Raw genomic sequence first — 17,782 nt, forward strand, 5'->3', positions numbered from 1 at the left:
AAAGGAGTACCAGTGTGAGGAAGAAAGTTCGCCCGCCCCAGCGTTGTTTATTAGTAAACACCAACTAAACAGTTACAAACTACTGGACAGGAAAATAAACCTCTCACGTGCACCTTTTTTTAAATTAAACGTCCACACGCGTCTTGAACTTTCGTGGATATTCACTGACTATCGCGCAATTGTAAAGAAACGCTGAAAAACAATTCCACAGGTCAAGTGATAAACTCCACCTTCCACTGGACGCGAGTCGAAGTCACGGGAAACCACATATTACTCATACGCCCCATCCACCGTACCAGTGTGGCAGTAGGCTTCAAAAAAAAGAAAAGAAGCTTGAGATTCACAGGTTTGTGTTTTCTGATATCTGAAACTGGTCTATAGCCCGTAGAAGACCCGGATATGCGCTCACTGATACTGAAATGAGTGGATTGTTTTGGCCAAAACGGTGCGTAAAGATACAAGAACTACTGGAGAACGGTCATCAAGCAAATAAACCTATTATCGCTACCGCGCTAGATTTAACTGACAGGGTTACTTATTGTCTGGTAGTTATATCTGACCGTAGCATGAATACCGCCAGATAAGCAAGCATACACACCGCTCCAAAACGTCCCTGATAAATAGTCAGCCTTATGCGGCCAGGAGAACTGAAAACCCTCGGATCGCTTCTGTTGTGCTCATCATAACAAAGTGATGATAACTCAAGAGCAGAAAAAGATACATTTCAGCTGGACTATACATTCTGATACAATCGTGATACAGTCAATTAAAGCGACTATCACCAACGGCAAACCACACAGTGCACAAATTCGGTGAAGGGTTAAGAACAAATAAGCGAGGTCACTTTACTGTACTTTGTATCCAGACGCTTCACCAGTCTCCCGTTGCTATGGTGCATGCTAGATACAAAACCCTGGGTCCTGTTTACTACACATCCACTTTCTAGCCAAGCATGTGGCCCTTAAACCAGTTGTAAAAATCACACAGCACACCATCAAAAGCTCCAGATATTCACTGGAGGTGGCCGTCTCGTGGAATCTGAGGTTTTTCTCATTTATTATGTGCATTGGCACCGGAGAGTTATCATGTCATCTGTGGACAACGTGAAGAACTGCACGCTTCTTCTCCTGATGAATTAACCCTGAGAATCTGCAAGGTCCGATATGCATTTTACTTTCTTAAAGTACAAACAACAGAAGTTGCAGTGGGATCGTGCCCACCTTTCCGATTCCGGCAGATAGTATGTAGTAAAATAAGCTCCCTACAGACTTTGGAAAGTCATCCGGAATTTCTTGAGAGTAGATTAGTGAAGTGTTGATGGGGATGGAGAAAGAAGCCGATGTCGCCATATGTTTCGTCCTAGCGTCAAGTGTGGACATTGAGCCATCTTATCTCTTCCTGGATTGCATGATTCCCAGATGGGACGGTGCTGCATTTGCCAGAAAATACGATCCAAAAACCATATAGTTGCGGATATCTGTGATCTGATTTCACTGTCGCCACAAGTTTCGTCTTAGCATCAAGTGTGGATGGTGAGCCGTCTTATCTCTTCTAGATTGCATGATTACCAGATGAGACGAGGCTGCACTTGCCAGAAACGACGATCCCAAAACCATATAGTTGCGGATATTTGTGATTCGATTTAGAACTCAAATACTTACCCGAATAGTTTAGTTTAGTCCGAAGACCTCCTTTAGCGACATGTGTCTTGTCCCTGCCGTTGGTAGTAGTTTCGCGATGTTCAGTTGTCCCTGCAGTTGGTAGTAGTTTCGCGATGTTCAGATAACTTCCTGGCCTTCAGCAGTATGCATCTCACAATTTGCGGAACCAATGTCTGAGAAAGGGGAGTCAATTTTTTCATAAAAAGAAGTGGATTTCTCTCAGCGTCCAAACATTCTTGTTAACTGCTCCCCTAAACTTTGCATTGGTTATTCCAATACAATCGATTTTGTCTGGTCCATCTTGATCGGGTTCGCAGCTGTTCAATATGCTTTGCTGTTTTGATCGCAATACTTAATAAAACAAAATTATCTTAGTGACTGAATCGTAGCGAACTTAGTTTACTCTAGAGGGTGTGCAAAGCAACGTCTTGCTTTTTTCACAGACAGCCTGAATATTAGTCGAACTTGTTGGTACCGCATGGCACCCAGGGTTGTCAAAATTAGGCATATCTGAAGCTGGCTCAATAAGATATCGTCAACACGTGACCACGTGATTTGAATTCCGTGACTGAAGGAGATGGATACCAACTGCGAACTAATCACACTGCTGACCAGCCACTCGTGGCTGAACGGTTAAGTTTTCAGAGTACTGGTGGGGTGTTGCCGGTTCGAATACCCTGAAGGTTAGTGGAGATGTTTCCAAATAAAGAAAATAAGGTTTTCGAACACTGAGTAACTGCAATTACAGGGCGAAATATTTACTAAGGAGTCACATCTCTGGACGTTCCTCGATAACCTACTAGCTGCCAAATTAAAAACGCTTAGCCATCGCAGTCCGGCCTTCGATCACAAGACATTCCAAGGATCAGCACAAGTAACACTCAGGGTTGTCTCACCGCCTGCCACCGGAGTCAGAATGCTCCACGATGCAAGCCATAGACTAATACTGCTTTCAACTGCCAAACAGAGAAATTCAATGCTGTTGTTTATGACGAAATCTCCCTCTCGATTAGATGTCTCCCCTGCAGAAGAATCAACTTTCTGTACCTATGTGCATAGACATCCCTTCGTATTGTGAACACATTCCATTCTGGCACTCCTATTCCATCTTGAACGATGCTGAGTGAACAAGAAAGTCTTGTCTCTTGAGAGCATCGTGCAGAGCATTGCAGCACACTGAGAATTCCGCATTTATTTCGCGTAGGTGTTCCACTTTTCAGTAAAAACCTTTAAGTTAACCAGGAGGCGCGTCCCTTTAAAAGAAGTTACTGTTTTGAAATAAGTAGCGTTTGGACACACTTGGATTGGATGCAGTGACACCCAGTTAGTCAAGCGGCTGATATCTTTTTTTTTTTGTTTCAAACTGGTTACATCGCCATGACTTACAACTTTGCATGCACTGGCAAACAATGTTCCGAAATTCCCTAATGATTGTCTTGTTTTTTTTCAGTTTGCATTGGCGGAATTGGAGCTGAATAACGTAAGTATCCAGTCATCACTAACCCTATGCTCATTTTGTGTGCGCTTAGATGAATGTATCAGCGGTCGTTTTCATTCAGGCCAGGATCCTTTTGTTTTGTAAACCAATTTGGTTTTGCGGGTCACTCATCCGGAACTCAGCTGAGTCTCTCGTTTGTGACTTTTCTGAGCAACCGAACGTGATGCGCCAGGCCGCCTCATGTTTCAGTTGGTACGATATTCGAGATATAACGATACGTATGTATAGATGTAATACACTACTAGTGAAAAGGAAGAAGGCCTTCGCTGTGGAGTTATTTATTCGGAAATGCCTACTGACCGGTTACAGACCATTCAACAGGGGAGCAAAACTCTAATCTGCATCCTAGTTACAAAAACTGGACACAGATCCTCTCGCGAACGACAATTCCTAGAGATTCATTGCCACCACTCATTCGTCGGTCAAATCCAAGTAAATGTTACAAAGTGGCCCCATGAATTCCGCAACAGAATTCCCTTTTTCAATCGACGCAAAGCGAAATTCTACGAACAACACATACTACTCGCGTGCCTCCCTAATCAGTAGTATCACCGTTACACTAGTAAGGTTGCTGAAAACTCGACCGGTTTTGTTCGTCTTGGGGCTCATCAAGTGGGCTCACTCACCAAGCTTTCGTCAACCTTGTGTTCTGAAGCACTTTTACTCCTATTCTCCCGGCCTTGTTCAACTAAGCTCACCCTCCATCCTGAGGATTCGCACGACTTGACTCGTATGGTTTAGTTGTGTTTCAGATTAAGACAGTGCACCTCACATTTTTGCGTTTTTTTGTTTCATCACTTTGGTTTGTGGCATCACTTTACAAGCTTAACTGGTAACTTTCAGAAGGATTTCCCAAGAGATACCCATCAACCCAGATTCCTTCGGACTACTTATCAGAATATTGTGTACTTTCCTCGAAAAACATGCAACTAAGTAGCACAGCCAAGCGACGATGTTCCGCTATTTGTGGCACGTACATGGAAAAGGAGGTTCACAACATCGAGCAAGTTGAGTCTAGAACTTGAGATTTGAAAGACACCGAAGTGTAAGTTGGTCCAATTAAAACGGCTCCATCCTTGGTGTAGATGGGTGAAAGCATACCGAGAAAACTTTGATGCCCATTACGTTCACAGTCCGCTCGACTGTTGCAAGCAGTTTCATAGCAAACATCGTGACTAGTTCGCGCCAACTTGTGGAACTTGTTCTCCCAAAAATAGGTTGACTGGCATAAGGAAATTTCTCTTAGAAATCACCATCATCACCATCAATGAAGAAATAGCTCAGAGGGAGAATACTTTCGCAACATGAGCGAAACTCCCTTCCGAGGATTCCTCACTCGAAAAGTCAATCAATACATGTGGTCACGTGATGTGGTTCCCGTGACTGAAAGATGACTGGCGCTACATCCCGCCTAAGTGTGAGCTAATCACATTCCATATCAGCTGCTCGTGGCTGAACAGTTAAGTGTCCATCTGCTGGATGAAAGATTGCGGGTTCTAAACTCTCCGAGTTACGTGAGATGCAGTGAAGCAGTTACCCTGACAGACTAAAAGTTTAAACCTATTGTTTATGAAACGGAAAAGATTGGATCACTGTTAAATTTGGTTGGACCAAACTAGGCCAGATGACCTGTCTGTGGTGTGGGCGCTTACAAAGAACTATCCGACCGACTTGTTTGCGCAAATGATGCACAATCACTGCAACCGTTTTTCTTTGGAGATTGTCGGTGCCTGGACTTTGCCTAGATGATATCTTTGCTCCTATCCTCCCGGAACTTTGTACGGGTCATGTTGGGCTACCCGAACAAGAGTAGGGTGGTTTGGTCAGTAAATTTTGAAGCTGATAACCTGTGAACTAACGCCACGGGACCGCAGTGTAAACAGCTTAAACAATAAGGCGAGGGCTTAGCACACTACCCATAAGGTTGCTGAAAATTCTTCGATAGCCCCAAAACCGGTTTCGCCCTTCTTGGGGCTCATCGGTTAGGCTCAGTCCCCAAGTTTCCGTCAACCTTATTTTCTACTTGAACCCAAATTGCACGAAATTGATGAACTACACTCACTTGCAAACAAATTTGGTTTTGGGGTAGACTCACTTGGAACCAAGCCGACTCGCTCATTTATGACGTTTTTAAACGAGCTATTCAGTCGGTTTCTAGTTGGATCTAACTAAACTTGTTTGAAAGTGATTGTATCTTGCCAAAGCAAAGACTCCTTTTAAACAATCGAGAACAAATGATAAGCGGAATTGGTCCGGAGGAAAACGAAAGAAAGGCTTTTTTAGAAGGGAATCATGGAACGAAATAGCCTGTGAGTTTGCTTTCGCCAACAGATGAACAGAGGAACAGACAGAACAATGGACCAAAGCTACCACAACTGTAAGGTGTCTACATGGACATTCAAGAAAGAAATACACCGACTCGGCGCAGTCAGAGACGAGTCAGTCGAACCCTGGGAAGCCAGAATCCAAATTACCCAGTCACGTAGCAAGCAGTCGACAATTATCTATGTTATGCCATTTAGGCCGGCACAGAAAGTGAAGATCCACACACCGATGACAATGTCGTAAGTGGAAGAAAGATTTCGTAAAATCAAGACAGACTGAATAGCCTACAAACAGTTTTCAAGCATTCGGCACTTTCACATTCAGAGAGAAATCAAACCAGCTGAGTGGAAAAATAACTGCGCATTTCAATGTCCGGGAAAAACGACATATTCCTGAAAATCGAAGGCTTCTCTCACAGCGAATGTATGTAACGCCGTCTCGTAGTAGTCCGAACATCACATGACATTTTTGAATAATTAGTAAGCTTAGATTATTGATTACCTGAATGAAAAGGCGTGCATACGATTTGGTGGTGCGCAAAGAACAATCAATAATACCAAGCCTGGACAAGACGCATATAAGTTATGCATAAGTGACGAGGGTTATGATGAAACTTCTAGGTCCTATTAGTTGGACATTTCAAGTCAAGTCTCGGCTGATATTTCGAAGAGACTGAGATCCACCATAAAACTTTCAGTGAACACGCAGTCGACAATTATCTATGTTATGCCATTTAGGCCGGCACAGAAAGTGAAGATCCACACACCGATGACAATGTCGTAAGTGGAAGAAAGATTTCGTAAAATCAAGACAGACTGAATAGCCTACAAACAGTTTTCAAGCATTCGGCACTTTCACATTCAGAGAGAAATCAAACCAGCTGAGTGGAAAAATAACTGCGCATTTCAATGTCCGGGAAAAACGACATATTCCTGAAAATCGAAGGCTTCTCTCAGCCCCAGCGAATGTAACGCCGTCTCGTAGTAGTCCGAACATCACATGACATTTTTGAATAATTAGTAAGCTTAGATTATTGATTACCTGAATGAAAAGGCGTGCATACGATTTGGTGGTGCGCAAAGAACAATCAATAATACCAAGCCTGGACAAGACGCATATAAGTTATGCATAAGTGACGAGGGTTATGATGAAACTTCTAGGTCCTATTAGTTGGACATTTCAAGTCAAGTCTCGGCTGATATTTCGAAGAGACTGAGATCCACCATAAAACTTTCAGTGAACACGTTCATTAAAAAAAGGGACATTAAATTAGCCTTGAGAGGTAATGAAGAAAGTGGAAAATGAACCTGTTGTAACTATAGTGTCCTAGTGGTCCCGTCAGTTTAAGTGTATCGAGGGTTGAAGTTAGCGGTGTTGAATTAAGGTGAAAGTAGTATCAGATCCAGAAAAGTTCGGCCACACAACCTCTCTCGTCCTTGTTGAGGCAGGGCTAGAGTGGACACGTGACCAGCCAGTTTGCAGCCTCAGACGGTCAAATCTGGATCAAATATCCTCTGTTCAGAAAGTGCATCTGGTGGATTTAAATCTGGGTGTTAGCCCTGACGACGGAAGTGCTTTCCGGGCTTCGGCTACTTCAATGTCTAGAGGGAACTAATGGAGATCTTTAGAAATTTTCCCATTATCAAGGTAACCAAAACTAATTGCAGCCTGTCAAAACACACGTGTGTCATATCGTTTCGCGAGGATATACTTGCCTGTAATTAATCCAGGCGAAGTACCCATCAATTGTTTTTGAAAAGGTGATTGAACTAGCACAGGCAACATTTAGGGTCGTTATTGAAGACACTTCCGTTATTGTCAAATTGGAGCGGCTGGAAGGGTGAATATCCCACACTAGAGACTGAGCTGGGTTCCAGGTGTCTCTCGCAAAACCAAACTTGTTTGTAAATAAGTGTATTTCGCTAATTTTGTTTGATCTGGTTTCAAGTAGAACATAAGGTTGACGGAAACTCCGGGAGTGAGCCTACTTGATGTGTCCCAAGAAGGGCAAAACCGGTTGCGGGCTGTCGAAGAATTTTCAGTAACCTTATAAGTAGTGCCTTATGAACTAAGTGAAATTTCTGGCCCTCAAAATCAATCGCTCTGCCGTGTTTGTTCGTCCTGACAATGTCCGAAAAGCACAGACCTCTTGGCAAAAGCCTCCAAGTGATCTAACGGTCACTAGCCCTCACCACCTTGTACATGCGTTAAGGCGTCCAATTAACCAGAGCAAAACTTGAGACTTTCTCGGTAGAAATCAGCGAATTGTCGAATGGTTTCCATAGTGACCAATCAACCGAATCTGTAATCATTGTACTCACTGTAAGCCATTCCAATCGCCGCAGCCATTGGTCGTGTACAATGACGTAGGCCGATTCGAAAGGAGTGTCTCACATATGACACTTCCAAGTGAACAGCTGAAGGAAGTGGAATCAGTTTATCAAAGATGGGTTTCTGATCTGAATGAACAAAAAGTAAATAAGCTTCCATGAGATAGCTACCTCATGCACTCGTGAACCAAGTTCATCGTTAGAAACCACCTAGCCGAAGTTGGATTCGTTGCAATGGCGTAGATGTCAGACAAGTGCTATCCTTCGCATCTGCTATCGACTTGATTTCCGCGCAACAACTCTGCAAAGCTGATGACAGGCCTATTTCAATGCCCTGGAATGGCCAGACAGAGAGTTGTGGTTCACTGACAGGAATAGCTCCGTAGTGGTTGGATACCTTTCAAACTGAATCAGCGTTTGTGTCCACTGACACGCATCTTCAGTGGTTCGCTTAAGTTGCATCGCAGTCCTCGCAGTCAATCTCATAGGTATTTGGTTGAACCCGGTATCTTCCCATGATACTTCCCCCTATGTCCCCATCCCGGATATCAAGCTCGGCTGAGGCCGTACGGAATTCTTCGAGGGCCATTTAACGGTACAGTATCTGAACTTGTGTGCTGTGTGCCTTGCTGCACCAGGGTGAATGACTTCCTGAAGTGAATAGACCAAAACAATTCTTTAATACTTTTAGTGTGTTTCTTGTCGGAGTGCAATCAGAGTAGACGTGAGCGAATACACACTCATTTGCAAACTAATTTGGTTTTTCTGGGCTCTCGTGAAATCCAAATTGATTTGCAAATGAATGTATTTCTCGAAAACAGTTCAATTCGGGTTTAAGTATAACATAGGGTTAGAGGAAACTCGGGGACTGCGCCCAGCTGATGAGCCCCAAGAAGGGCGAAACCTGTCGTGGGCTGTCGAGGAGTTTTCAGCAACGTTATCAGTAGTGCATTACAGAGTAGACGTTGTTTTTCTGCTCACCATGGCTCTCCGTGTGCTCACCGTAAAGACGGTTAGGATGGGTTTGCAATGCACAGACAGACTAATTCTGTATTCCTATGTAAGTTAAGCTGGTTGTGCGCTGCTCCTGATCAGTTTCCGCCTCAGATAATGCATCCTTACAAGCATGGTTACGAAAAAACTAACATAACCTCACATAACTCGCACCAATGATCACACAACTCCGAAAAACGCGAGGTGCAAGTTCGAACTGCGTTTCAAGAACGGATGTCTGCCTATAGTCGTGCGGTTGGCAAGCTGCCTGTTTGTACAAAAGATGCTTAAAGGTAAAGTAACCCAAGCGTGCCACTGATTAACCATTAAATTGTTGAAAAGATCTGGACTTCTCCGTCGTTGTACTAGTTTGGTGAAGTAATCTGACATCAGAATTTAAAGATGCCTCTTCCTCAGGTAATGAATTTTTACACCGGGTTTGGTTGTGGGAATCAGCAAGTTAGTACGCTGAATTAGCATTCAGTAGTCTAGCTGTGCACCTCACGCCGTTTTGAACAGGACGTAACGTATCCAATCCACCTCAGCTAAGGATAAAAGCTATGAGTATCAAGGTGTCAATCAACTGTAGAACCAACGTTTCGCTTTCGGTACAAAGGCTTCGTCAGTCCACGTGACTAGGTTAGCAGATTGGTCGAGATTGAAGGCGGAAAGGGAATCAATCAGCTAAATCTGTGTTAGGTGTCGGCCAAGGGATTTTGTGTATTAGGGTGGGTCACCAAGTGTTTAGCCGATGGTGAAACCTACATTGATTTGGGTCCAGCTTAGGGTCTAGTTCTTCCGGTTCGGTTCACGTGATGATCCCTCTTGAACATCCGTCTATGTGGATGAGCCAGACCTACGATAGTTGTATAAGGAATAGAGATTCTCTTTTAGCTGACGATTCTACGTACATTGACAACCACACGCAGTCACGTGTCAACTCGGCTTATCTAAGACCGCTTTCCATACGCTTGCTAGCTTCACACCCTCGATTCTATTCACGCTGTGATGCTTAGTAATTTCCACCGCCTCGGCTATCAGCCGCTGTGGTGTGAATCGCCGTCCACATTCTACATTCTCCGGATCTAGTCTTTGTCCCGTGTCTAAGACATGTATCGCCATCGCTGAGTCTTTGACCCGCGTTTGGTATTCTTCTGGTATTCTGGTATTCTTCTTTCTTTCTACCACCTGCAACCCAGATATCCACTGACATGGATTCAGAGTTTGAACGACTGGAAACACTACTAGATAGACTCGAAGAGTTGGACGATCGAAACCGGGGAATTTCTCTTTTGACGAAATAATGAGACTCTCTCGTTCCGGAGAATTATCTACCATATTTGTTTCTCAGTTTCCCTAAAATCGCACTCCATCAATATGTTGTACTCAGTCATCCCATTTCTCTGCCTTACTTCTACCTTTGGTGAAAGTTGACGAAAAACATTAATTATTTTTTCACGCATTTTTGAATACACGGTGATGTCTTCCACTTGGCAACTTTTCTGCAATCCACTATCTGAGTCTTTGGAAGAGAGTGCATAATTCTACAAGGAGAATACCCAGAATCTGATACTTGACATCGTAAAAATTCCCACGGTCGGCTTTTAGGCGATGTTAAAGATAGTCGGTTGTCAAAACCGAGAATGGTCATCTTCTGGTGAGCACACATCTAGCTCCTATTCAAATCTCATTCTGCACCAAATGCGTTGACAGCCATCGACCGCTTACCCACTAAAAGATTTGTCACGGGTCTCACGTGACGCTCAGGCGCATTTGACCAATGCACAGAGTCAAATCTTTGGAAATTTCGCAAGAAAATATCACCTACAACAACCATACGCGCTTCCTTTCATTTGTGTTACGTGTATTTGACATCAACTTCAATGCACTTAAAAACAGTCGTCTACTTTGTGTAGGTCCGAATAGGCAGATGATCGATCACTTGACCGATCGATAGATAATTGGATAGATAGGCGGACCGGTGGGTCCGGAATCGGTTCTCTCCAAATTGCAGCAGCTGATGAGCTGTCTGTAATTTTGACGTGATCTTTGTTTTGTGTCACATGATTTTAATTGATAGCTGACACCTACTCCACAAGTACTTATCCTTACACAAAGATAAACCAGGTTTTGTTAGTTTCAGTCGATACCTAATATCACATAGTCGAGTGAAAATGCACCTTGAATGGTGTGCTTGATTACAGTTTACTTGGAGCTTCCAAGACTTGGAATATATGACTCATGATGGAGTGTGGTTGCGGCATCTCAGGCTTGAGGCAGCATAGTTGAGCCAAGCCGAGCAACACAGCTATGTCAATATGTATGCAACAATCCCGGTATTCAGAACTTTTAGTGACCACATGGTCAGTACCCTGAACAAGTTACCATCGTAACTGGTAGTCTAGCAGTATAGGAGACCTTCAACGCTCAAGTGGACAATGAAGAGTGCTCACCAGCTAAGCAACAAACAAATCAATATCCGACCTCATGAGATTTGGGGGTAACGATCCGCTCGTCTAATCAGGTATTCTGTACGCGACGTGTATTTGTTGTGCACTGGTGTGCACACAAATAGTCACTTACAGGATATACCGTATATTTTTCGGAATTCTGTTGCACGAAAGCGAAGGACAACGTCGCCATCAACTGTTTCAGCCATCATAAAAGAAGAGAAATAATCTCAACTGAAAAAAGGATCATAAATTACGAGTCATGTGATGGATAAATGAGAAATTCCAAGAACCCGAAATTAGAAATCAAAGTTCGACGCTAGTAACAGAAGAGGTTCTATGAACAGACATCTTTGGTCTGCTAAGTCAGACTCGGCACCCGGAACCTAGCTAAGGCGCACCAGGGTAGTTTTTGTTTTAATACTGGCCTGTATCACTTTTTTAATCAACCGGACATCACCGTCAGTCATCCGCTAAGGTACGTAAATAGATGGCTGTATTATGAATTCCCTCTAGTATTGCTTTTGTCCCCTTGTTTCCAAAAGTCATTTAATCTCCCTGAAGACTTTGACACAGGTCTTTTCATGCAACTTTTCTGTGTGGAGCACAAGCATAGTCTCTTCGGGAATTTAGTTCATCCCACATCCATGAACTTCGAGTGTGATTTACGAGTGGTGCTGCTAAAATAACTCGCCCAGCTGCGAGACCAACAGTGTTTCCACGGTTCTGGAAAGCAAAGTGAGCAGTTGTTGCCCTGAAGATCCTATCCACATAAGTTACGTCCAATAATAAGAATTACAAAACCAACTAAGCAGATATTTACAATTCTTTCTCCGGTTGTTTTTCTTTGTTTCTCTGCAAGGGGACACAGTTGGAAGTTGCCGAGTCACGGCATGCCGTTGACGCCTTTCCAACATCGTTCTGTCTAGTCAAGCAGTGACGTCTAGAGAGTAACGCTTTCTTCCTGCCTAATCAAAGACTGGTTTCAAAGATTTTCTGCACGCTGAAGCATTCCTGAATTGCAAACGGAGTGTTAAAAAAATCGGTTTTCCCAACCTCGTTTCCCGAACACATTCTTCCTGCCTAATCAAAGACTGATTTCAAAGATTTCCTGCACGCTGAAGCTTTCCTGCAAACGGAGTGTTAAAAAAATCGGTGTTCCCAACCTCGTTTCCCAAGCCACCACGGCTGATTGCAGTTAGACCAGGCAGGCTGTTTGGGAATATCACACAGAAATTATCTGTGGTCTAAACTTTCGGACCGAAAATTCCTTCCTCCCCCGATGTTAGATCGTCTTAACTGGTGCCATTCAAATGTAAAATCTCAAACAACATTTTGAGTTCTATGTAGTTTTAAGACCATTTTTGCGTTCACAAAAGTTGAGTAGCACCAACCCTTGCGGGCATTTTGCTACGGGCAATTGCATCTAGCCTATAGTTAATTACTTTAGCGTTGTCAACAAACAACATTTTGAGTTCTATGTAGTTTTGAGACAATTTTTGCGTTCACAAAAGTTGAGAAGCACCAACCCTTGCGGGCATTTTGCTAAGGGCAATTGCATCTAGCCTATAGTTATTTACCTTAGCGTTGTCATACCAAAACATAAAACTGTTGTCTTTCAGTCCAGGGACGCTTTTGGAAGCCCTTCGAATCCTGGTAGGTGGTCTCCCCCAAGGTAACCTCTGCCACATGGGCACATGTAAGTGATACTCATGACAATGGCACCGCAACACAGTACGAGCTAGGCCTTGATGGCCGCCATCCTCCCAGTCCGTTTGGACGAAAATCTTGGGGTGTTCTTTGAGGTCTATGTCTTCATCACAGATGGCGCCGAAAAGTACCACCACTACTAAGGAAGTCAGAAAATTTGAACAATAATTTATGTCTGTACCTTTTGAGGTCCTCAAAGAACGGGTTTTCTGTCTCATTTCAACACGTCATTTTTGGCCTCTTTCTGTATAATAACGGATATAATTTTTTTAAATGCTTGGACATAAAAGACTCCTTCAGACTTTTAATGACGCATGTGTCATTCACGTGTCACAAGAAACAGAGGTCCCGTTAACGCATCCGCTTGACACCTTCCCACTTGGTGAGGACCTCCCCCAGACGATGGAATTCTCTGCGAGAGTATGACCTCATTGTTATGTGGTTCCATAAAAAACCAATGCTCTGAGATATGGTCTTCTTATCTTCGTTTATTACCACCTAGTTAAACCATCTCCGCAATGCTAACATATGCGGTTTGCGATCACGCGTCTTGCGGCGTTAACCCTATTCTGATTGGCTGAAACCTATATGGCGGGAACATTCAAAAATGGTAACATCGTGAATTTGCGGTTTATGATTGACCCTCTTGAACGAAGCGTAGAATTAAAATGCGGTTGTATCTGTTAAAAATTTACATCGCTGACAGATTTCCAAATGCAACGAAGTCAGATAACGTGCGATTCCAGGTAGGTTAACATAACTTGCTTGTGACGGGTGTGATTGTCCATGTTGTCTCCAAAGCTACCAGTATTTTTAAAGGACGATGTTATTTGTGATTACTGACGGTAACAAAAAGTAAACAATCAAAATAGCGAGTGTCACTACTGCCACAACTTTTCAATTTTTCATTTTTGTGACTTATGAGGAGTTCATGAAAGGCTCCGTAGGGTTCTAATAACAAATGTAACGGTACTTTGGCTTATGTGCACTGCAACAGCGTTTTTAAGTGTTTGATCCATGGTTCAACTGAAGTTGCTCTCAGTCTTTGCCTAAGGTGTCACACTTTTTTAAATATAATCCACGGCGGCTCACACGGTTTCTACATGCAGGTATTGTGAATGTTATTGACACTAAATGAGCACCTTGAAGGCCATGTATCATGCGAGTTTTGTTCAGTAGCTACAGGAGCCGGTATTTTCTCTGACCTCCCTAACTCTGGTTTATAATAAAGGAACTATCGGTGCATCCTTCGCAGTTAACGGATCAACGTTAGTGCCTGCGGTTATGCCAGGGCTAGTAACAGATTTTCTATTTCTGGTGGTCTCCCCTTAAACGCTAAGTGTTGTGTGGACATAAAGAAAGGTCCCCATCACTGGAAAACTCTGAAGAATTAGAGGAATTGTTGAAGTATGTAGTGATCACCACCTACTACTCTCGTTTACTTATGTAACCACTGTTGGTGAGGAACTTTGCCAACTTAGTTTACACTGGGAAGCGTTCTTTGTAGTTATCGTCCACATAGATTGGTGTGAACCGCTACCTTCAGAGGATCACCGCTGCCTCATACCTCCAAGACATGCTTTTTACGTGTTTGATGAGGAGGGCCGGCACTTATTCTGCTTACCATTTAAGTGACAGCTGACGGGTCGCCGTCTACGGCGTACCTGTATCCTAAATTCCTAGATTTAAGCTTTGTAACACTGAAAAGAACAAAAAATACAGTGGCGTCAGGCATTGCTGAGTTATTCTTATCTACCACAACCATTCGAACAACATTCACCGGGGACGTCATTCGCATAAAATGTTCCACGGCAACATCATAACATTTCTGTGACTCGTCTTGGATAAAGGAGTGAAACACACCCCGACCAATACCATGGCTACCACATGCCAGAGGTGGTAACCACCTCCGTTACATTGATGCGTCGAATCTACCTGAGTCACATCACCGTTATTTGCAAACAAAGCATATGGACGAATGGGAGTAGACGACAAAATATTCAAACATTATACCACCGGCCGTACCGTCCTTGACACCGTACTGGTCGCGGTTGCGATGTCCTGGGCACCCGGACCGCAAGCGGAACAAGTTCCGCACTTTCTTTTGTACCATCCAGATCAAAGGCAACTATTGTCCTGATACACCAGCAGCCCGGTCCAGACCGCAAAACGCTGACTCTGTACGAGGTTTAGGCGTTCAAGGTATGCCTAGCTTTTATTGGATCTGGGCACGCGAAGCGTATTCGTCAGTAATGCCGTCGGTCAACTCACGTATGTGACATCAGAAAGTCTTCTATACAGAACCTTTGCGATGCCATGTGGAAAGTCTACCGGACTAGCGCGGAGAAAGTGGGCGATCATACTCACGCATTTACGCTCCATACAGAGGTCATCGTGCTACTGAAGTCAAATTCATCGCGTCCACATAACCCATCTCAGTGGATTACTGTATCCTGTATCATCATCATCACCATTATCATCGACAGCAAGACATCAATGTTCAATCTGGATGTTTCACTGCCGTGCAATCATGATTTGAAAGCCATTTTTTAGGGAAATGGTAAAAGCGGATGGGAAAGGGACTTGGGGCTTGCCCACCACAGTCATTCTGAGCTGTCAACATCTTCAGACACTTATTCAGGCAACCGAGATAGGAACTGTCAACCGTCGCCAACCAGGCTCAGTAGGGATCACACGATCCCCATCCTCTAAAGTGAGTAGCACCGACGGCATCACTATAATCTCTTCCATGCTTTTTTGCTAGGATAAGGTTTGGTCACCCCTGCTTGTACCTCTCCAAATTGGGAACAGAACAAACCACTCTCTTAGGCAAACGAGGGTTTGGCTTGCGCAGTACAGGGCATAAGTAACCCAGCTTCTAGTTCTGGACATATTTTTCAATGAGAATTTCCGTTGCGCCACCAAAAACTCGCTTTCGTTAGGAATTCGTAGGCACCAACCGGGACTAGTTGTGGTTCTGAGACAGCGGTTGTTGAACACGTTAAGAGGTTTCATTTTCGCTGCTCAAACAGACCAAGTCTCACAGCAATACAACAGCCCATACTGTAGCCTGATAAACACGTCCCTTGAGATTCAGGGACAAACCCCTTTGACGACATTGGTGTCTCAAGTTAGCAGACGCGCCCCGGGCCTTGCAGCTTTGTCACTGAAGCATTGGGTGGCGACATGGTGCGGCACATTTAATAAACGGACCAAACGAGGAATTGAGCTTGATACGGCTGAGCTAAGTGCCCTGTCAAACGGAGTTTCTGTGCAAATGATAGAGAGTACTTGCCAAAATCTGTCGGCTCGATTTTGGTGCACGAAGAACATAAGGCTGATGGACATGAAACTGGAAACTGCGCCTATCTGATCAACTATACCCAAGAAGAGCGCAACGGGTAGTGGGTGGTTCGACTGTCCGCAGTGACCTTATGAGGTTTCCATTTCTGTCGGAACTAACCATTGAACTCAGCCGCTGAGTTTCACAAGAAGTGGGTCGTTACTGGTGAGAAAAAACTTGTCCATGTGCTGTGTGGTCATAGCTTCGTTTTTAAAGCAAGATCATTGGTTACCCCAGTATAAAATTGAAGTTGGGTGCTTGCGATCAGAGTACCCCATAGCTGCTGCACAACCAGCACGCTTATTTACACACGGGATTTGCAATACATAGACTCCATGGTGTTAAATGCAACATTTCAGACGACTTAAGTGAATACGTCATGTCCGATAGGTAGTTGAATAGGGCGTCATTACAGTCGGTAAGCAACAATAACATAGAGCTGAAGTCACCTGGTCAATTGACCATGGGTGGAGAAACACAATATCGATAAAAAATTCCCACTACCCACAGCTTCGATCGCTATGGCAGTCACACGCAGTGCCAAAATATATGAGCTCTTAGATGTGTTTTTCTACGGATAATCCACTCACACGTAACACATGGTCTCGTCGAGTTCACCCCTAACTCATACGGATCACTATAAAATTCTATTTAGACGACGTATTGTGAACCGTAGGTATATCGCGTCAAGTTTGCAATAACGCGAGGACATATCCCAGTTGATTGGCCCCGAATTGCCGCCGCGTGAGTGGTAGACAACGTCGATTTTGAGCACTCACGAACCATTCAACGTCAGAGGGATAACACGGTTCTCCATCAGACAATACCAAGTATAATCATTAAAGTACATTTTTGTTGGAATACAAAAGGCGGAATCGTTAGCGAGGCATAGTAACTAGCAACCAGGTAACCAGCCACACTCAGTGTCACGATAGCTCTCAGTAATTGCCCTTAAAGCAGATTTCCTTGCCGGTTTTAACGGGAGCCTGGTAAACTAACTGTCCTCAAAACATTGACACTCATTGGTGATTGACAATTGTTCTTTACAAAGCATGCGATTGCAGAATTTTCCTAGCGCACCTTGGAAAAGATCCCCATTTGCGAAGAATTGTCATAAGTACTCATGACGGACAAGGAGTTATGCTTCACGGGAAATCTCCTGANTGATGACTGGTTCAGCAGCATTGGATACAGACAGCTTTGAACTGTTCCCAGATATGTTGGCCTCAAATACAAAGCTGAAATCTGTGTAAAAACTTTAACAATGCTACCTCCTCTTATCAGGTCCTCATCTCCAAACGGCTTTAAAGATATATTCATCATTTTCGTTCGAAATATGTGAGTGTTATTCACAATGCAGCAGCTGGGAGCCCTGCAAAATCATCCATAGAAAGCCGTTTGCAATCCGAAGTAAGGTATCTAAATCGGCAAAACTGAACCGCTACCGAGGTAATGGCACGAGAGCATCAACT

General features: G+C 43.8%; 1 protein-coding gene across 1 annotated transcript in view; it reads left to right on the forward strand.

Moving 5' to 3' along the window:
* The window catches only part of T265_11739 (hypothetical protein), a gene marked incomplete at both ends in the record, with an annotated part of 30,678 nt that overhangs the window by 9,336 nt on the left and 3,560 nt on the right, over positions 1-17,782 (forward strand). Inside the window, 4 exons of the mRNA XM_009178482.1 lie at positions 3,112-3,141; positions 5,682-5,723; positions 6,222-6,263; positions 15,609-15,680. The remainder of the gene's footprint in view (positions 1-3,111; positions 3,142-5,681; positions 5,724-6,221; positions 6,264-15,608; positions 15,681-17,782) is intronic.

This window comes from Opisthorchis viverrini (assembly GCF_000715545.1).
Source record: "Opisthorchis viverrini unplaced genomic scaffold opera_v5_566, whole genome shotgun sequence".
NCBI lineage: Eukaryota > Metazoa > Platyhelminthes > Trematoda > Opisthorchiida > Opisthorchiidae > Opisthorchis > Opisthorchis viverrini.